This window comes from Podarcis raffonei, chromosome 14 (genome assembly GCF_027172205.1).
Source record: "Podarcis raffonei isolate rPodRaf1 chromosome 14, rPodRaf1.pri, whole genome shotgun sequence".
Lineage (NCBI taxonomy): Eukaryota > Metazoa > Chordata > Lepidosauria > Squamata > Lacertidae > Podarcis > Podarcis raffonei.
In genome coordinates, this window is record NC_070615.1 from 36,213,441 (window position 1) to 36,234,939 (window position 21,499).

Below are 21,499 nucleotides of genomic sequence, written 5' to 3' on the forward strand. Positions count from 1 at the left end.
CGCCCCGCCTACGAACGGACTAACCAATCGGCTGTGAAAGCGCAAAACCTGAGTCCGAACCCCGCCCTTTCCTTCCTTTCTTTTAAATCCCCCGCTCCCCGTGCATCACGCCTAGCAACCGCGCGCCCACTTTTTCAAACTTATCCGGGCTTGTGATTGGATAGTGGGCGGAGCAAAGAACGTGGTTGGGCAGAGACCGGGAAGCCGGCGTTTGCAGAGGCCGCGGGATGGTCATTGGACCAGCCGCGATGCAGATTCGAATTGGGGGGCGGTTGACGGTTCGAATGCCTCGCCGTGAGTTGCGTTGGGGCGCAGGCGCAAATAGAGGGAGCGCCGCTTCGAAATGCCGCATCGGCCGCGGGCGCTACGTAAGCAGTCCTACGCCATCGTCGCAGACTCGAATAAATGCGTTGTAGCCTAGGTCGGATATATACATTGAAATCAGTGGACCTGAGTAAGACATGTCTACTAATTTTAATGGATCTAACGTTGGATATAATCCATAGTTTTTGCCGCCTCACGTGATATTTAGTAAGTGTGCAGTTCTATATAAACGTAGAAAAAAACATCAACCCACTGATAAATAAGTATGTAAAGCCCTTAACAGCTTGGGATCAGTTCACTTGTGAGATTGCTTTACCTCAGATGTGTCCACTTGATTTCTTCCAGCTGCAGAATTGGCAGAGGTGCCAAGTGATATACTTTGGAACTGCCTGCATCTTGACATCAAGGAGCCTTCGCTTCTCTTTCTCTCTCTCTTTTGAAGCCTAATAAAAACATATGTCTTTAAGCAAGCCTATCCAGGCATGTAGAATGTTGACACAGGTTTTAATGCATTGTTTATGTTGATTTTAATTATTTGAATGCTTTAAATAGTATATAACTTTTTACTGATGATTTTGTTGTTTCATCCTTTTTTGTAAGTCAAGCAATATATACACCTTCCAAAATAAATATGTAATAATGATAGTAATAAGTGAAGTTTCTGAGTAGGACTGCACAACACTGTACATCTGGAGTAATAAACCTCCGCCCTAGCTTGCTACTGACAAATTAATGACAGCAAACGTTGCAGCCTTTTAATCTCTCATTGAGAAGGATAGTGTGACTGAAGGATGTTAGTTGAATAACAGGTGTGTAAAAACAAGGAGTCCTGCAGGAAAGGTGAACAAATTGCGGCACAGCCTCAGAGATGTGTGGGCTGGGTTCTTTCGCGTGTGTGGTTTTTTTTTTTTGCTACAGCAGACTAGCATGGCTACCGCTGTGGAAAGTAAAATGGGGTGGTACAGCGGACTGCATCAAATCAGACTTTGGCCACATTCACATCATACATTTGAGGCACCCAGTACCTCCTCCCAGGGAATTCTGGGAATGGTAGCTCTGATAGGGGAATAGGAGTCTCCTAACAAAGCTCTGCGGGACGTGGGTGGCGCTGTGGGTTAAACCACAGAGCCTAGGGCTTGCCGATCAGAAGGTCGGCGGTTCGAATCCCCGTGACAGGGTGAGCTCCCGTTGCTCGGTCCCTGCTCCTGCCAACCTAGCAGTTCGAAAGCACGTCAAAGTGCAAGTAGATAAATAGGTACCACTCTGGCGGCAAGGTAAACGGCATTTCTGTGCGCTGCTCTGGTTTGCCAGAAGCGGTTTAGTCATGCTGGCCACATGACCCAGATGCTGTACGCCGGCCCCCTTGGCCAATAAAGCGAGATGAGCGTCGCAACCCCAGAGTCGGCCACGACTGGACCTAATGGTCAGGGGTCCCTTTACCTTTAACAAAGCCCTGCCCCCGTTAGCAAACTACAGCTCCCAGGATTCTTTGGGGGAAGCCATTATGGTTTAAAGCTCTTTAGATGTATGGTGTAAATGAGGCCTCTGTGTGAGTGTTTATGTGGGTCACATTTCTGAATGGTTTCTGGTTGTTTATAATATTTATATCTTCAGCAAATAAAAAATAAAAATAAATCTCCAAACAGTTTACACAGTGAAACTTGGCAACAATTAAAATGGCATTAACATCCCTTTACTGTAAATTTTCTGCTACAGTTTATGTTCCGCTCACTTCCTTGAACAGAATGTTCCTCATGTCATGTAGGCCACACTAGATAGATGATATCAGCAGCAAATCCCAACTCTCTTGCCTGTCCTTAAAAGGAGGCTGCTGCGGGGAGCGATTTAATGATCAATCCCTCTTCCCAGGGTGTAGCACCCTGCTTGTGGTTAACGCTTAGCTGTAATGAAATATTCAACGCAGCAATAGAGAAATTAAAATAATAATTTATTTGTCAGACAAATAAATGATAGGCACAGTGGTATATGGTTACCAAAGCTCTGCCTGCCTTCCAGCCCTGATGGCCAGCACTTATATTTCCTCAACCCAGCCCCCTTGCTCCTCGTTTGGCTGCCTCTGTCCAATCAGCCTGGTTGAAATTCCTATTGGCTGTTTGCTAGAACCAATCATAAAAGATACACCCATTTCCTATTACCTTTTATGGGAGACAAAGAGCTATATTTCTTTCTATCCATAAATGGCAGACAAGTAGCCATATATCTTACATTTGCCTCGACAAGGCACCTTAATTACCAGATCACCTTTTGCCCCTGTTGCCCCTGCTGCCCCTGCATTCCAAAACAAATGGCTAAAACAGATGGCTCATGGTATTAAGTTCTATCTAAACAGAGATCTTACTATTTACCAACTCTTAATTAGTGTTTTTGCAGCTTGATTGTATTCTGTAATATGTAGGGTCAGTGTAACCTTTGCTCCCAGCCTGTATTTCCCTTTTACAACCTTGAGAAACCTGTCTCCTGCTACTGCTGTAAATCAGGGGGGCCCTTGTCCAGGAGGATAAACAACTGCCAAAGTCCTTAGCCAACTGGTTTTCCGCCTGGCATGAAACATTTGCAAATCTTTAAGCTCATTTTAAAATACAGGCCTTGATCAGATGCCTCAAGGGAACACTGAAAATCGTAGCTTTCGGATCTCCTAACAATTCTCAGCATCCTTTACAAACTACAGCTCCCAGGAGTCTTTGGGGGAAGTCATGACTTTAAAGTGGTATCATAGTGCTTTAAATGTATGGTGTAATTATGGCCTAAGTTTGTGGGGGGAACCCCCTGCCCTCCGGAACACAGGAAACTGGCAGACAGCACACGACCCAAAATTTCTGCAATGAAAATGGGGATGTCCCATTCCATAATGATAATTTTACTATTTATACTTGACACATCTTACTGGGTTGCCCTAGCCGCTCTGGGCAGCTTCCAACATAATAAAAATTAAACACTGAAAAAACTTTCCTATACAGAGCTGCCTTCAGATGGCTCGGGTGTGGAATAACACCATACCCTGCAACATTTCGCCAATGAAAATAGGGACAACCTAAGGAAAAAGGGTACATTCTGAGATCAAATCAGAAACCAGGACTGCTTCTCTAAATCAGGGACATCCCTGGAAAATAGGGACACTTGGAGGGTCAGAGATGGTCTGCAGACCCTTGGTTCATCTAGCTCAGTAATGTCTACACTGTCTGGCAGCAACTCTCCAGGTTTCAGACAGGCTTCTCTCCAGTGCTTTTTTCCTCACCATGAAATTGTTACACGAAATGCCACACTTTTTAACAACAGCAACAAAAGGTGCCAATTGTGTACCCTTGAGTACCCCCTGAAAAAAAAGCACTGGTTCTCTCCCAGCCCTACCAGAAGATGCTAAGGATTGAACCTGAAACCTTTTGCATACAAAGCAGATGTACTGTCACTGCACTACAGCCCTACCCCAAAGAGTGAATGTTCAGTCCTATGATCTGTCTGCATCAGGTGGTACAATACTGACACAGGTTTGCCACCTCAGTGAAAAATAGGTTTATGTTAGCGCACACATTCATCTGTGAGTCACCAAGTGCTGAGTAACCAAGTGACATATATATGTGTGTGGTGAAATTAGTCCTAAGTGAGGGGGATGAAATGGCAACATGAATTTTGCTGTCAATCTTGGCTCTTCCCTGTCCCTATGGCCTGTGCTGTGAAAGAGAGAGAAGCTCTCCAGTCAGTCCCCTTTCCAAATTACAGGCTCCCACTTCCAATAACACCCTTCATTTTAGAGAATGCCAAGGTCCTGTTATCTGCCACTGTTGCACTGCCATGATTCAGTGGTCTGACAGTACGAAAGCTATGGCCCGATGTGGGGGTGGACAATTTAACTTTGACAGGAGTACAACCTCCTTCAGATGGCCTAGATGGAAATTGTATTTACAGAGTTTGAACGATGTTCTAGTGCCTCACAGATAAAAAGGCCTAAATCTTTTGTAGCAATTCATTTCAAGGCAAAAAGAGAGATGATGAAGAAAATCAGTGTTTTAACTCTTTCCCTGGTTAAAATTGTCCCCTCGCCCTATATGAAGCTGCTACTAGTCCTACAGGGGCAATTCAGGAACCTGCATTTTAATACTAATATTTTTTTTAAGTGCAAAGATCCAGTCATGGATGCCATATTTGTTTTGGCCATTTATATATTATTTCAAATGCATTCAACTAGGTTTTACTCAGAGTAAATCAATGGACCTAACTTAGCCATGTTCATTAGTCTGGTCACCTAAATACACACACACCCCTTCCTCACCAATGCCCCTTCTAAAATATTCCAACCATTAAGCTGATAAGTGAGGAGACCTAGTTTCCTCAGTGAGAAGGCTGCTGTGATGATAAAATTTAGAGGACTTCAACTGGTGAGATGACTGTGGGACTTGTTGGCAATTTTGGTTCAAATATCCACTCAACCACTAGGTGTTCTTCTCATGTGAAATAGCCACACGGGGTTTGTCGCATGTGAAAATAACACAATGTAGGGGAATCACGCCACTTCTTAATCTTTGGGAGATGGGTAGGATAAAAATATATTAACTACAAGTAATTTGAATGAATATGTTATAAATCAAAATGATTCCCGATTTACTTAGGCCCAATTTTCACTATATATCTAAAGCAGTAATGATGGCTTCCCTCAAAGAATCCTGGGAACTGTAGTTTGTTGAGAGTGCTAAGAGCATAGCTGCCAAGTGTCCCTTATTTGAAGGAACAGTCCCTTATTCCAGCGCCATGTCCTGCTGCTGTCCCTTATTGATAGATGTCCCTTAAATGTCCCTTAAATGATGTCCCTTAAATTTCAAAGGAAGCAGCTCCTCTCCCTCCCTCACTGCCGGCCAGGGAGGAGGGAGGCTCCAACTGTGTTGCTTGGCTGTGTTGCTCCCCCAATAAGAAATCTAAGAACGACTGGGGGGTGGAGCTTGCATGCCTTGTGTGTGGCTAGTTAATGCAAGCTGAAGAGGTTTTTGAATGCTGGATGCAATTTTGTTGCACGTGCTGCTGCAAACTTTGCAGTGCAAAGCCAGGCCGGGGAGCCATCTTAAGTTGAGGCTGCATAGGCCTTGTGGTGCATGTGATTCAGATTCTATTCAGCTGAACCTCTGGTTACAAAGTTGGTTGGACAGTGTTCTCGAAGCTACCAGCATGAGTTTGACCAGACTGCAGGAGGACAGGAAGACTGGAGTGCCTGGAACAGGTGAGGCTGCAGGTCCCTTATTTTGGGTGCTGGTCCCTTATTTTCAAGGCTGCTGGTCCCTTATTTTCAAATCTGTAAGTTGACAGCTATGGCTAAGAGTTGCTAGGAGACTCCTATTCCCTTCCCAGAGCTAATTTCCAGAGTAGTTTAACAACCAATCCCTATTTCCAGGGAGTTCTTGCCCAAATAAATTGCCTTAAGGGATCCTCCAGAATTGTGCTTTTCCCGGATATATTTTGCAACATGTTCTTGACACACGAATAGTTCATTACAGGGGATGTATTGTGCTTTATTAGTTATCTTGTGGTGCCTCCCAAGGCTGTCCAGAGGGGCTATAGCACAATGAAAGTGGGGCCAAAAACAACAACCCAGAAGATTTGTGATATGAAAAGTGACAAGATTTCAGCCTGATTGGAAATGAAGCAGCATGTCCACCTTTAAAATTTGACAGGCACAAATAGTATTGAAAATGGGGTTGAATATTGCTACCACAACAGCATTGCAAGGATAAAGCATCATGAATTTAACCAAAGCCCTTATATAACCAGAAAAACAGGACAACAAAGCCATCAATCAAACTGCCACCAGGTGGCATCAGATTCATATTCTATTGCATAACTTTCCTCCTGCTCCACAGTCTGGGGGGGGGGGGAAACAATGCAAAACGACTGTAAAGCTGCTGTCATTTTTTTAACAGAGTGGGGGTGGGGAGTTCTCATTGTGCAAATCTTTGCTCATCCTGATGATACTAAAAAAAGATAAATTTTGCTTTTAGCAGAACTTAAAGTGCATCTGTTAGTCAGTATGAGTAACAATGTGAGGGAAAGACTCAAGTTATGAAAGAGGGAACTTTTATTGGTGTTGCTCCAACATGTTGAACAAGCACTCTGAAGCAGGTAGGGATCTGGGACTGTAGAATGACAAGTGGGGGGGAAAGTCCTAAAAGTAGAGTGGAAATGTCAGGGAATAAACAAACTCTGTGCTTGCACATTCTCCACTGCACAGCCCCCATTTCCTTTCCAAATCTCCCTACACTTATGCTTCCTCAGACTTTATAAAGCCCTCCCCAGACCTCTCTCTATAGCCCTCATAACTCTCCCTAGGCCACACCCTCCCCCCAGACAACACCCCCTCAAGAGCCTCCCTGCTTCATATCCTTGAGTGTTTTTGCCTGGCTGGTACATGCCCTTCAACTCTGATCCTGCTTCTTTCTTGCCTGGGCAGATCAGAGCACAAGGGTGTGCAGAAAGCAGCCTATTGTACAAAGGTCAATTTTACATTAGTTGCTCAATGACACTTTTGCCTCAAGCCCTGCCCACCACTGGCAGATGCCCCCTGCAAGGTTGCTCAGAAGGGAATACAGTGACTAAACAGCCTGAAACAAACCAGGATGCTAACTTCTCTCTAGGGCAGGAAGGTTATTTGCACTTTCAAAGAGACACGCACACTCCCCAATTCAGGCGAGGCACAGACACTACTAGGCCATCAGTTCTACCAACTGCATGGCAGGGTACATTACTCAGCTTCCCTTGAGTAAAAGCACCACCCAAACACACCATCAACTCTTCTCACTCTCTGCAAGGGACTGGGGAGAACTTTGGTTCAGTTTTCATTTAAAGGCAAACTTACTAAATTTGCATTTTACAAAGCAATATCTGAACCAAAACAGAGCCATCCTTCAAAAGTCACACTTCTCCTAATTTTGCAATGCAGTTCTTCAGCCAAGTAGTGGGTACACAAATCAACATACAAAGGGAAAGTGTGTGTCCGAATGCATATATTAGTGAAATAACAAATGATACTATGGGAAATTGCTTTGCAAAAATGTATATGTTAGGGAAATTGCATATAAAATGTGTACAGTAGAAGAAATTCACACAAAAATGCCAATAAATGTTCACAAGGAATATAAAAAATGAAACAAAATGCAAACTGATATAGAAATGTGGAAAACTGAACTTAAGATTGGAAAAATGAGAAACCAAAATGGCCACATTCACCCATCTCTACCTAGCTGCTCTGGCTTTTTACTGGTTTGCTCCAAGGCCCCCTCATTTATGGGTAGATCTTAGCCTGAAATTTGGTAGGCTGGCCTTGTGTCCCGGGATGCTGGAGGGTATAAGGATGTAGCCAAATTTCTTTTTGCATGACCCACATTCTCCATTTTCTTAAAGGTGGAAGGATCATGCATTCGGGTGTCAACATAGCGTTATTTATTCGGAGGATCGGTGATGATAGCATACAACGAAGAAAGCAGGAAGCAGTAAATCTCACCCAGATATAGTCCAATTCCCTTGAAACTCCAGCTATATTAAATACTTTCTAGTAAGTAATTAATCAACATATGTTAGAGTTGGGGGAAAGGACATTTATGTGAACAGGAAATGCTTGGAATGGAACCAGCCAACCAACCAGTTTCTCTAATTGGGAGAAATAATTACACAATATGGGCAGACAGCAGTCCTTTATCGGGCAGACAGGCGTCATGTGTTACTGTAAAGAGCCAAAGGGTTCTCTGCCCAGCCTGATATTTTTATCCAAGGTAAAATCCCTCAAGCACGTTTAATAATTCAAAATCTCAACACACACCAAAATTAAAAACAAAAACATCACACCAGAACCCAAGAAATTTATGAATAATGTAAACAAGTTTATTTTCACAATCAAAAGGGAAGTGGGTGGCAGTTTGGGTTTTGCCACTAAGAAATGACACATGGAACAAAAAAGGCTCTGAGCCGAATGTGATGATCTATTTATTTATATGGAAAAAACAATAATACATAATAATAGTAATAGTAATAGTTAACTCATTCTGCAAGTGCCTATCTTATGTTGCCAAAAGGGCACCCCCAGTAACTGTGGGAATAGGCAGTGCGGAAGAGAAAACCAAGTGGTGGGAAGGAATAGCATGAAAAACCCTGGAAGGAGGCATGCCTGGCAGGAACCCTGAATAGGATTATTCAGCACTGCTGTCATGTCCCCTCTGAATCCAGCAGCAATCCGGGTACAGTGTTGGAGGCAGCAATGGCACCAACTAAGGAGTGGAGCTACAATTGAGGCTCTAAACCAACTGCTAGAAAGCAAGAGACCACCGCAGCCAAGCCTGATGGACAGGAAGCTCCCCAGAAGAACCTGCTGTGCCATCAGGGCATGTAGAGCACCATCCATTGAGGAACCCAGTGCCTCCCACACTACCTCACCAACCCAGCACTGCAAGGCACACACCAAGTTGGAAGCTATGAAACAGGTGAGAAGTGTCCATCTTCAGGCCAGGGGGTTGGTCCTTTAAGAACCTGAAGTTCTCCACAAGGGGGTGGAACCCGGAAGAAGTAGTCCAGAGGCAGGGGCTTCAAAGTCCTGCTCAATTCTGTTGGAGCAAGTTGGTCACTCAGAGCTGTCTGTGGTCCTACAACTCCTGACCCACCTCACCAAGGCCCTATTCTGTGCAATCCGGCTTCAGGCTGGAACATGACAACTACAACACTTAGTTGCAGGTCCCACTTCCAGCAACTATTTGTGCCCGTGGCAGCTTTCCACCAGGGCAAATAGAAGCAATTTTGGTCTAGAAAATGGATGGGGGGGGGAAGAAGGATTGCACTCCCTCCCTCCCCCCCATTGTAGCCCCAAACCGAATCACTGGTTCTCATGGTTGGTCTTTACATAGTGAGTGGATGAGCGTGTGGGTGTGTATGAAAAGACAACCACACATTTGCCTCTCTAGTGTAGCCCTCCAAATGTTAGCTGAAGCAGACCATAGGTTTATAGGAAGCTGCTAGATTCCATGACCACTGGCACATTATTGTGCCCCTCCATTCTGGCTCAAAATGGCTAGGAGCCCACCTGTGCACCTGTATGCTTCTTGGGCTGCTCCTCTTTGCTGGTCTGTGCAGCCAGGTGAGGTCCACAGGCTCCTCTGACAAGGGCGCCAAGGAAGGGGTGGGGGTGGTAATACAGCTCTTTGCCAAGGACACAAGGGAGCCTCGGAACCTTAGATATGAAAAGCAAATGCTCTACTACTGAGCTACGGCCTGTCCCTAATTGCTAAATATAGTCCGTCCGTCCCCCGGTTCTTTATGTATGGCAAAAACTGGCTTCCAGAAACTCAAAGCTCAATTATGAACTGAACAATAATTTCAGATGATTAATAATCCATTGATTAAAAAAAATACCTGGCAATTGAACACAGTGTGTAGGTTTGTTTGCCTTTCAGGGTAATTGAGGAATATAATGTTTCGGGTGGAAGTGGAATTAGAATGACAACTGTGTGTGTAAACATTTCAAAACCTTCCGCATACTCTTACAGTTGTTATTTCCTCCTGCGTATAAGATTTGAAAGTCTTTTATTAATGAGCACCATGGCAATATTTGGAATGCCTGTTTTCATATGAAGGGGCTGCAGGATTAAGAACTGCAAGCCTGGAAGTCAATGGATGTAACAGAACATGAAGTGGCTATCACAGGGTTTGAGGCTCCCCAAATCAGGGTTAAACTAGGCAGATCTGTTCCCATGACATCACATTTAATACAGTCCTCAAAGCATAAAGAGAGAGGTGAGTAACTGGATCGAACCAGTGGGCCAAATCCTGACCTTCCCCACCCCCAATTAATCAATCACTAGATGCCGTAATGAGGTCAGGAGACAACTTCAGAGGGTCTCGCAATTTGCACTGATCACAACAGTGAAGCTTTAGCACTGTGCTGCCCCTTCAGGTCACTGCTGCCAGCTTTGCAAATAAGATGGACTGTGTGTGCCGTTTATTTCAGTTGTTCTATGAGTAGTTGGGTCAATCATCCATGAAAGGTGACCCCTCCACCCATAGTCCAATTCAAATCTGACAGCCCAATCCATCACTGGGTTGCCTTCCACTAAATCCAGCCTTGAGCTTACACCAACCTACTACAGTCAACAAAACATAGCTAGGATCTTCCCAGCAGAAGAGATGAGTGGGAAGTGAGAGCACAGCAAACAACGCAGAATGGAGAGATTCTGACAGCTGTTTCACCACTGTATAGGAAAACATGGCCAACTCCAGCTAATCATGCAGCAGCCAGGCATGGAGGAAGTAAAACACATGTGGTGAGAGAGAGATGCCTCCATGACATCACTCCCCAAGATCATCCATACCACACTGTCCTATCCCACCACCTCACTGGAGAACCAGTCCAGATCTGGATGAGTTTTCAGAGGAAAAGGAGGACACTGTTGCTGGCCCCAGTACTGAAGGGGTTCCAGGGGAGTTCATGGAAACCTGTCACACAATGGTAAAGCATCTGCTTTGTATGCAGAAGATCCCAGATTCAATCCTCAACATCTCCAGGAAATGGAGCTTTGCATGTTCCTACATGCCTAGCATCTTTGTCTTGGGTTATCATTATTAGAGGCACTGCCTCTGAATACCACTTGCTGGGAATCAAAATAGGAAGACTCCTGTTGTGCTCAAGCCCTTCTTGTGGGCTTCCCAAGAGACATCTGGTTGGCCACTGTGAGAACAGGATGGTGGACGTGACGGGGTGATTCAGCAGCCTATTCTTCCAAAACCATAATCTGGTTATTCTGCTCAAAGGAGCCATAGGTTTGAAAGAACTATTACACCCTGACTGGTTCTGATACTAGGCTTGAATGCAATCCTTTCCTAAGAATCTTTTGTAAGCTGCTTGGAGCTGTAATGTGGGCTGTAAGTATATTCTTATGTGGGGCAGAAATGAGATCTGTACCCAGGACTTTCCTGTTCATATCTCTAACTCTTAGCCACACAAAACCTCCATAACCACAAGTTAGGACCCTGATCTAAATAAATAAGTGCCCTGCTGACTGGATTGAAAGGGTTTCTGGGCTTTATTGGAACATCTCTAAATGCCTGTTTCTCTTGCGCTCCATGCTGCTGGCGTGCTGTTTGTAATTGCCACCATCAATTCTCCTCTGTGAGTCATAGCAGATGGCAGCATAACAAACCAGGAGGGAATCTTCCCCTTCTTTTCACAAGGGCACTTTATACAGGGATAGATTTCAACATTCAGTGCCCACACCCCCAAGTCATTCATACTATTGTCACAAAATAAAGCAAGGAACACAGCATGTTCTGTTAAAGCCTGTATTAAATGTATCTCAAGTTGAACAAAGTGTAAGGAGTTAAAATGGCCCATGTTTGTGATCAGGCTATAAGCTGGCAGCGTGGAACATCTCACCTGCAGTGATTCACCTTTTGCCTGCAAGGCTGCTTTCCACAAGTTACCTGCCCTACATCTCACGTCTGCTACTGGATCAGTTCCAGGTTCTTGCACTAGCGTACAAAGCCCTGAAAAACTTGGGCCCAGGATACCTTAAGGAATACCTTACCCTGTACACCCCAAGTCAATCTCTGAGAACATCAGGGCAAAGAGGGAGGCGCAGTATTAGTAGTTCACTATGGGCCAGAAGCATGTCTCGATGTCAATGAGGAGTCGTGTCTTCATCTTCTAGGCCCAACTCTGTGGAACTCCCTCCCACAAGAAGTTAAGGCAGGCAATATCCCTACCTGTAAGGCCCTGTTCCTTTGCACATACGGTTTGATTTCAAACCACACAGGCAAAGGGAACCACTCTGCCATTCTCACATCGTGGTGACATCTGGCGATAAATAGGCAGGGGTGGATCTGTCCATTTTGGTTCCCTCTACTTGGTTCCCCCCTCCCCATCTTTAATTCAGTTCTCCACACTTTTGCAGCAATTTGCAATGTCTTTTCTTTTTTACAGATCCTCATAGAAATCAGTTTTCTGCTTGTACCTTTGCCTGATATACCTATTTTTACAATGCAATTTCCCCTAATACAACACTTTTTTGAATGTTATTTTCACTGTTATATGCTTTTTTATGCACACTTTACTCTAACATATGCACTTTTGGTACAGATTACCCCTGCCACCCCCACCATTACTAATGACAGGTGAGTAACCCTGCCCAGCTGTCAAAGTGGCCTGCAGAGGCTAGTGGATGTCAGGATCTTGCCTGCCAGTCAGATTCAGTTCCCCAACCCTGCCATAAGCAATCCAGAAAGTAGAGACAAATAAGTTTAATAACAGCATGAATAAATGATGTTTTCATTCTACAAGCTAAGATGCACTTCCCTGGCTACTATAGAACTCTGGGGAAAACTTGCTGTTATTGATATAAAAAGTAAACCCTCACCTGCTTTAGAGGTGAACAAGCACATGTCTGTAATAAGCACAGACACATGTCTGGTCTGGTCCTCAGTACCTACTGTCGAGTAAACCTAGGATCTAGCTGTTGAAGTACAGGAGCATCTTGAGCTGTTTGAGAGATGCTGCCCTAGAATCATAGAATCATAGAATCATAGAGTTGGAAGAGACCACAAGGGCCATCGAGCCCAACCCCCTGCCAAGCAGGAAACACCATCAGAGCACTCCTGACACACCCTGTTTCTGCACTGAAAGTTAGTCTCTGTCGTGCAATCATAACACATCACAGTCATTCCTAAAAGCTGCAAGAGAAAGTAAGTCCTTAAGGATGTAAGTCTCAGGTAGTCAGCATGGTGCCTTCCACATGTTTTGGACTACAATGCCCATCAGCCCCAGCCAGCATGGCCAGTGGCCAGGAGTGATAGGAACTCTAGTCCACGGAATCTGGAGGGCGACCCTGATGCAAGTTATGAAGAAATGCCATGAGAATATGCAGATATGCCTAAGCAACCTTAGTAAGAAGATTATGCTCCCACAGAGATGCTTTGGAAAGGATCACTGCGCCATTTAGGTCACTATGTCATGACCCCAAGACCTGGCATTCCTAGAAAACACACCCTATTTAAAACCAGCAAGCTTAACTCTCCGACCCAAAACCTTCCCATCCTTGCTTGCTCAGGACTAAGGCTTTGCAAAAAACCATGAATGGCAGTTTAATGGATTTCAGCCACAGGAGTTCCTCTGAAATTGCGACTGATATAGCAGCTCTTGTTCGAAAGGAAGTGTTAGAAGTGATTGGCCAAAGCCCAGCTTAGGAAATTGCCTAGTCCCCAGCCATTAACCAGCCATCTCCAGTTCATCATGGCCCTGCTACACACTCCATTAGCCTCCGGGAGATGAGCAATTAATGCACACGTGCAAAGAACACAGTAATTGCTTTAATTACACAGCCTCAGATTAAACATTTTCCATTTATCATCTTTCTGGGGCAAAACACAAGGGAGGTGGCACAAGCTGCTCCAGAGTAACTAGTCTGGGGAAGGGTGGTAGCTCAGTGGCAGAACATCTGTTTGGCATGTAGAAGGTCCCAAGTTCAATTCCCAGCATCTCCAGGTAGGGCTGTGAGAATATCCCCTGCCTGAAACCCTGGAGACTGCTAACTATGTCCCAGCTCCTAGGCAGGTGTGTGCAATGGGGTTGACTTACGAACACACCACCAGTGCTTTAAGTGTGTGGGGTGGGAGCCACCTTTTCTCTAGCTCCTCTCTAGGGTAATCATATGCCCCATTTAATAGATGACAATCCTCTAATTGGAAGGCTGTCTGGTCCAAGCCTAGTTTAAAGATAAAGTACTCTATGAAGGGAGAGCAGGAAGGGCCTTCAAATTGCCCACCCACAGTTATCAGCACCTGGACAGCAGCCTGAGCAAGCCTACCCAGGTGACCTCTTCAAAGTCTTTCCGTTATGGTAAGACTTGTTGTATTCTCTTTAATTATAGTCATGATTTATAAATCACACATAAACATGTGTGCAAAATCTGTGCTCTCTTCCAGTGCCTTCACAATCTCTTCTTGCTTTTGTGTGCAGTCCCTGAGACATACAGCAAACTTCTTGGTGGCACCAGGAGGACACACATTACACATGGTGACTCATCCTAGCCTCATCTTTTCTTTGGAAGGAGAAGATCGTTCAGTTGTTACTGCCCATCTGCCAAAAGTGAGGAGGATGGTGGGTCCATGCATTAGGAAGGAGGTGATGACTGTGGCTCTGCTAATTATTCCCTACTGGTTGCTAAACAGCCACTAATCAGCCCATTACATTGCTTCAAGCATCACTGGTATGAGATGTTCATCCCAGTCGCTGTATGAACCACAGAGTGCCCTATCTAATGTACCGGTACTCTGTATGGGAAAATCTCAAGAGATTGGGTTACTGGGGCCATTTTATGAGCAGGGGTATGGTTTTAAGTGCCTTCTGAGCCCAGGATCTCACCAAAAAGAAGAGTGGTAAGACAGACATAAAACAATCATCATTACTCTCTCTAAAGCAAGGGCAAAGAATCTGTGACCCACAGAAGGCATGCAGCCTGAAGATGGGGTGGCACAGCTATACAATCCTGTAATGCTGCAATTCCACCCACTTTGGGCTCTGGCTCCACCCACTAGTTGTTGCAGCCGCCTCATCGACTCTTCCTTCATAGGAAAATGGCTCCTCGTCCCTGCTCTAAAGTGTTTTTTTTGGTTTTTTTTAAAATAAATTTTTATTAATTTTCCACCACATATTAAATAACAATACAAGACAATACAAAAACAAACACACATATAAACATGTATAATTTCTTAACCTTCTTTTCCTTAAACCTTCTTTCAACGACTTCCCCATACCTCCTTTTTCTGCATCCTTGTTTTAAATTTTTCCAGCAACCTCTAATTTTATTTACTTATGGCACTTCCTTTAAATCCTTTTTCCCATGTCCAATTGTTTATCGCTGCAATTCTATTTTGCATTACTCAAAACATTTTAGCACTCATTAATTTTACAACAGTTCTTAAGGTAAACTTTAAATTTCTTCCAGTCTTCTTCCACCGTCTCTTTCCCTTGGTCTCGGATTCTGCCAGTCATCTCAGCCAGTCCCATGTAGTCAATCACCTTCGTCTGCCATTCTTCCAGTGTGGGTAGTTCTTGTGTCTTCCAGTACTTTGCTAAAAGTACTCTTGCTGCTGTTGTCGCATACATAAAAAACATCCTATCTTTCTTTGACACCAATTGGCCTACCATGCCCAAGAGAAAGGCCTCTGGTTTCTTCGCGAAAGTGCATTTAAGCACCTTTTTCATTTCATTATAGATCCTTTCCCAGAAAGCCTTAATCTTTGGGCATGTCCACCAAAGGTGATAAAAAGTACCTTCAGTTTCATTACATTTCCAGCATTTGTTATTGGGCAAATGGTAAATTTTTGCAAGCTTGACTGGGGTCATGTACCACCTATAAATCATTTTCATAATATTCTCTCTTAAGGCATTACATGCCGTAAACTTTATACCGGTGGTCCATAACTGTTCCCAGTCTGCAAACATAATGTCATGTCCAATGTCCTGTGCCCATTTAATCATAGCTGATTTAACCATCTCATCCTGTGTGTTCCATTTCAACAGCAAGTTATACATTCTTGACAGATTCTTAGTACTGGGTTCCAAAAGCTCTGTTTCTAATTTCGACCTTTCCACCTGAAAGCCAATTTTCCTGTCCTGTTTAAAAACTTCATTTATCTGGTAATAATGGAGCCAATCTCTTACTTTGGACTTCAATTTCTCATAACTTTGCAATTTAACTTTTCCCTCCTCATACTCTATAATTTCCCAATATTTCGGCCATTTAGATTCCATGTTTAATTTTTTCACTTCCTTAGCTTCCATCGGTGACAACCACCTGGGTGTTTTGTTTTCCAACAAGTCTTTATATCTAATCCATACATTATATAGGGCTTTTCTAACAATATGATTTTTGAAACCTTGGTGGATCTTGACCTTGTCGTACCATATATATGCATGCCACCTGCTCTAAAGTGTTGACCTTTGAAGGCATCTATCAAAGATCACGGAGTTGAGGTGCCAGCATCTACTCCTAGGCATAGCTCCTCACGCCTTTAATCCATTTTGGCTTCCTACTGGCCATAGGACAAACATGGAGTGCTACTTACTCCTGCTGGATAAGGGTGGCTGAAAAGTCCAAGAGAGCAACAGGCAGGACTACCATGTCTCCTTGATTTTTCAGTAAAATGAGTCCTACAGTGAGCCGTGTTATGTGAATAGGGGTGATGCAAACAACCACCTGTTTTCATCAGTGATATGTTGGAAGATATGAGTGGTGTTCTGCCACAGTCTTCACAGCTTTTTCAGTCTCACGGAGACAGCAAAAATAGAGTTTTATCAACCATGCATGACTGGTGGGTAGCATTTGGCTTAAATGCTCACAAGTTAAAAACCATGTACGCCCAATCGAAAGTAGCCGAAAAAGACACAACATATGAAAAGCCACAACCTTGTTTCCATACCAGAGCTTTGTCACATCAATTATGCGGAAGGCAGGAAAGCCAAGCCGCACTTTCTCAGACATACTGTGAAGGAGGCACTTGATATTTAAAACACACACACACACGTAAACAGTTTCATCTGAACACTTTGTACTTTCAACAAAAGCCACTGGAATATATAAATGTCCCAAGTTGCGAGGCATTTCTGGGTTCCAGAGTACAGTGATAGATTGAGATAGATTGGGGGGAAGGGGATGACAACAAGAGGGGAGGCAACATGGGGAGGGAGGGAGACTGGGGAACAGGAGGTGGGGGAGGCAGGTAGTTTTCCCTCCCAGAATATGGCTGCACCGGCTGGGGAAGCAGGACTCCCATCTCCCTCCCTCCTTCCCTGGAAGAGGGACACAGCAGCAAGGGGCTCTGTGCAGGGTGTCAGCCCACTGACTATGGTGGAGGAGTCAGAAAGGGAGGGCAAAGCCTGATCACCCATGAGTCTCATGAGTGGGCACACCTTGCCTCCATATTTAAAAGCCTGGCAGGTGAGTGTGCCAACCCATCGGGACAGCTCTATTCCATTTCTGAAATCCTTGCCCTGATCCTGGACTCCTTCAACTTGGACTACTGTTTCCAGCCAAATAGCCTTTCCTTTCTTGTCATCTAGCCTTAGCTTAGCAGCTGCTGTGACACATTACCTGTTGCTGAGTCTGCGTATGTTCTCTGCTTTAATAAAGTTATCTTCCTTACTCTCAAGTAATGGCCTCTGTCTCTGTGGTCTGGTCAGAAGCTGGGAAAATGAACTGCAACTTGTGTCCTGCCATAGACAAGATAATAACATGTTACTCAATGAATCACAGGCACTTTTAGTAATGCTCCTGTGATTCAGTTTATATCCACTAAGACTAGGTGTTGCAGCACCTGCCTTTTGCAATGTGCTCCCAATGAACATCAAGAAGGGAAATAACAGTACTGGCATTTAGGCACCTGCTTAAAACTCATCTGCTCACCCAGTCGTTCCCTGAGGAACAATCCAGCTATGTTTGATGTATTAATTTGATCTACTGATTTGTGATGTGTTTTGCAGTTGCTTTATGAATGTAGTTTTATTGTTGATCAGGTCCTGTTCACCACCATGAAATACAGATATAGATATTTATTAATGTTGGTAGTATATACGGTAAATGCTTGCAAATAAATAAATAAGATAAATACGATGACTAAAATATAGTTTCCCTTAAAAAGAAAGTGCTTTATTAAATCAAACCCTGTTTGTTTGTTTTTACTGTTTGATTTTTATTAAATTAAACCAAAACCTCTTTAAAGCGGTTAAACCCAAGTGGGATAGACCCTCCTCTTCCTGCCCTCCTTCTCCTCACTGCTGTCACAGCTGGAAGAATATATTTCAAAGCAGGGCTAGGGAACCTGTGGCCCTCCAGACGCAGTCAGATTACAACTCCCAATAGCCCTAGCAAGCATGATGAGTGGGGTGAAATTATGGAAGTTGTAGACAACCCCTGGACAGCCACAGGTTCCTCACGCCTGTTAAGGAGCACTTGAGCAGAGGCAGAGATGGAGAGAAAGAAGTGGGATTGTTATGTATGGTAAATGGTGAGTGATTAATGTAATTACACATTAGACACAAAATAATAATATTGAAACTCTTAGTAGATAATTAACAATTCACCAGTAGAGAGTTAATTTAGATTTTAAGAGAGTTTGATACTCTTGATACTCTGCATTTCATAATGGTTATTGCAAATGTATGTGTGTGTGTGTGTGTGTGCGCACACACACACACACACACACACAATGAAAGTCTCAAGATTCTCTGGAAGACAATGTGATCTATTGGTGTAGAGGACATCCACTGATGTTTGGCATTAGTGTTTCTGCTGCATTATCCTTTGTGGATTGTCAGCAGAGTGCCTTGGGTGCTGATTTACATAAATAAATTAGTTTTCAGAGTGGAGGCCCTTAGGTGAAAGGAGCCTTTTTTCTCCTTAATTGAAACCACCCCCCGTTGAGTCAACCTTTTGCTCGCCTCCACCTGTAGGCCGATGCAGCAATTCAAGTTATAGAATCATAAGGGGCCACAAGGGAATTCTAAGCCAACCCCACCTGCAATGCAGAAATCGTTTTGCCTAACTTGGGGCTTGAGCCCACGACCCTGAGATTAAGGGTTTCATGCTCTGACGGGGTGAGTTCCCGTTGTTCGGACCCAGCTCCTGCCAACCTAGCAGTTCAAAAGCAACTGCAAGTAGATAAATAGGTACTGCTCCGGCGGGAAGGTAAATGGCGTTTCCATGCACTGCTCTGATTTCACCAGAAGTGGCTTAGTCATGCTGGCCACATGACCCAGAAAAACTGTCTACGGACAAACATTGGCTCCCTCGGCCACAACCCCAGAGTCGTTCGCGCCTGGACAACGGTCAGGGGTCCCTTACCTTCTTTTTTTTTTAATGGCTTGTCAGGCAGAGACAGCCAAGAAGCAAGCAGGCCGTGACAGCTCCCCTCCTCCATGTTGTCTGGGTAAGAGGAAGAGATGGGTGAACAAAGAAGCAGGTTTCGGTGGCGAAGAGCAGGTGCAAGATGCTTCCATAGCAGCATTTATTGGTGAACCGCAGATTAACACTCAGCACAACAGCTAGGACTTGCTTGTGCAGGCAAGACTAAGGTTCCAACTAGTTCCAGCCACACCCAGAGAAGGGAACCGAGTTTCTATGATATACCAGGCATGTCTCTTAAAGAGGGAGGCCACAAACACTATTTTATCTATCATCTATCTATCTATCTATCTATCTATCTATCTATCATCTATCATCTATCTATCTATCATCTATCTATCTTCTATCACATTTATATTTCCCCTTTTTTCCCCTCCAAGGAGCTCAAGGTAATGTACATGGTTAACCCTTCCTCATTTAATCTCCACAAAAACCCTATTAGGTTAGGCTGGGAGGCAGTCATTGCCCCAAGTGGGGATTTGAACCCTGGTCTCCCAGGTCCTAATCTGACACTCTAACCACTCTACTGCCAGATTCTGCTAACTCTTGACACTGACCTGGGGTGGATCTAGACACAGGGGGTGGGGAACGCTATAAATAAATCAGAAATTAGATTGTTATAACAAAAGAAAGAAATTTCTAGGGAAACCCGTGTTTTAAAATTCCCTGCTCTCTGGTGCCATTTGGTGTTGCATGTTTATAGCGCATTGAAATGTCTGTATTACTAATTACTACTAATGTAACTGAATCCCGTCTGTGTTGGATCAAGGCTGCACACTTATATACACTTAACATGGAAGTGAGTCCCTCTTTCAAGCTACCATCACATTTTGGTGAAGGCTTTTGTCTGCCTCCAGCCTTAAACCACTCTTTCTTTCTTTCTTTCTTTCTTTCTTTCTTTCTTTCTTTCTTTCTCTCTTAAAAAAGAATATCCATGGGAAAATATCTTCATAGGAAATTCTACCTCCTTTCCCAGTCAAAATATTAATATGTCTTCATGCCAGGAAACAGTAGGAGGTAAATGAAAGTGAACCAATCCAAACACAAACACTGTGTTATTTTCTAACTGGGAATGGTCGCATTATTGAGATTTATTTGCAATATGAATCCTTCCATTTATAATGTTGTAGCATAAGAGGCAGTAAGTGCCAGTCTAGAGCCAGGCTCAGTATGCATTTTAAGAACATAGGAAGATCCCTGTTGAATCAAGTCAAATGCCCAAATAGACCAGCATCCCATTCTCACAGTGGCCAACTGCTAAAAGTCCGCAAGCCAGTTGCTGCAGAAAACAACAACAAAAAGCCTGGGACAGATTCAGCTACCCCATTCCACTCATGGAAGCCAGCGCAAGGACCCCCACAAGCACAATGGGGCTTCCTTTCCCCCCTTCGCATCCCTCACATCTCCCCCAAATACACTCAGCAGACTTGGGAGAGCCTCAAATTGAGAAGGGGGAAATCATTCTGTCAGGCAGACAGAAATCCTTGAGCTGACAGAATGATTTCCTTAGCACTAACACTGAATTCCACCTACAGATCACTACACAAAGGTTTGGTTTTACTTGAACAACCCCTGTGCTTATTTCTCATTCCCCTCCTGCTCTTCTCTTGATAAGTAACTTTCTGGGTTTTAGGAAACAATGGTTTGCTATTACATTCAAACTGTTGAATTGTGCTTTGCTCAAATGCAAGGAGGGTGCACAGCAGGGAGAAAAGGGGTGTGTATGGCCTAGGGGAGAGTCTTGAGAGCCAAACAAAATAGCTTGAAGGGAATGTGTCCACCTCGAACTCCAATCATGCATCTTGTTTCCTCAGATGGAGGGCTGCGGGGGGGATGTTTGCAGAAACGAACCATGGACTCAGCTGTACAGCTGCAAATAAAAGGTTTTAAGTGTGTTGTAAAGTGCAATATACAAATGTGACACTAGGTGGTGATGGTGAGCTATGGTAAATTCAATATATTTTTCACAGCGTTTCTTTTTTATATGTGAGTGGATTCCACCCAAATGAACAAAGGTAACCTTTGCTGCTGCATCCACTTTTGTCTCTGACCCTGCCCACCACTAGCTTGTGGCCCTCAGAAGGTTGCCCAGAAGGGAATATGGCCCTCTGGCTGGAAAAAGTTCCCCAGCCCTGCATTATAGCCTTGGTATTAGCTCCCTTGATGCTTAATCATTGCAGTGGTCAATTTCACATCATTATTATATTCCATATTTCCCTGCACGAGTCCTTCAGTACCAT

General features: G+C 44.1%; 1 long non-coding RNA gene across 1 annotated transcript; it reads left to right on the forward strand.

Annotated features, from left to right (window-relative positions):
- The first annotated feature begins 121 nt into the window (after window positions 1-121).
- On the forward strand, window positions 122-1,045 carry LOC128401485 (uncharacterized). Its single transcript, XR_008327480.1, has 2 exons — window positions 122-531; window positions 670-1,045. It is a non-coding gene; the product is annotated as an uncharacterized LOC128401485 (long non-coding RNA).
- Window positions 1,046-21,499: the final 20,454 nt, after the last annotated feature.